The sequence below is a fragment of the Lactuca sativa genome, chromosome 5 (assembly GCF_002870075.4).
Source record: "Lactuca sativa cultivar Salinas chromosome 5, Lsat_Salinas_v11, whole genome shotgun sequence".
Lineage (NCBI taxonomy): Eukaryota > Viridiplantae > Streptophyta > Magnoliopsida > Asterales > Asteraceae > Lactuca > Lactuca sativa.
Window position 1 is genome coordinate 48,244,174 of NC_056627.2, and position 788 is coordinate 48,244,961.

The following is a 788-nucleotide window of genomic DNA, read 5'->3' on the forward strand; positions in this document are numbered from 1 at the left end:
GCTATTTCTTCAGTTTGGGCCCCTCCACCGCCTTTGATTCCATCTTGCCTAGGGTTGTGGTATTCGCGAAAGTGCTTCGCAAATTCTTCAATCAGCTCCTTGACCTCCCTTGGATTTTTCTTTGTCAACGGTCCTTGAGAGTCAAGGAGATGTCTCGTCATAACGTTGACCCCATCATAGAAGATTGACATCTCTTGTTGCACATTTAGATCATGCTGAGGGCAATTTCTGAGCAAGCCCTTGTACTGCTCCCATGCTTCGTATAATGACTCCCCCGGCTGTTGCTCAAAGTTGGCTATTGCCTTCTTGAGTTTGGCTATCTTGGATGGCGGGCATAACTTGTCCAGGAATTGCTCACGCATTTGAGACCAAGTGGTAATTGTACCCGGTGGAAGTGATTTTAACCACTCCTTAGCAGCTCCTTTGAAAGTGATGGGAAGCATCCTAAGCAAGACGATGTTTCTGTTGACATTTGGGACATTAAAGTAATCCGCAATGTCGTTGACTTCATCAAGATGCTTAAAAGCATCCTCATGATCTTTCCCAAAGAATGGGATATCCTTCAGTGCAGTCAAGATGTTCCCCTTCAACTCGAATGTCGCAGTGGCAGGTATTGCGGGTTGGACTAAACCAGGACCCACATCTTCTCGGATCCGCTTCTTGTAAACTCCCATGGACATCTCTTCAATTGCTGCCATCTCGTTCGTTGGCTCGTTCTCGGGTTCTCTCGTATGTTTTTCAAATTTCGGCTCAGTATCGTATTCGGACTCGGTTTGGACGGGTATATG

The 788-nt window shown here is 46.4% G+C and overlaps 1 non-coding gene across 1 annotated transcript; it reads left to right on the top strand.

Moving 5' to 3' along the window:
• Window positions 1–207: 207 nt before the first annotated feature.
• Window positions 208–314, top strand: LOC111911764 (small nucleolar RNA R71). Its single transcript, XR_002856962.1, has one exon. It is a non-coding gene; the product is annotated as a small nucleolar RNA R71 (small nucleolar RNA).
• Window positions 315–788: the final 474 nt, after the last annotated feature.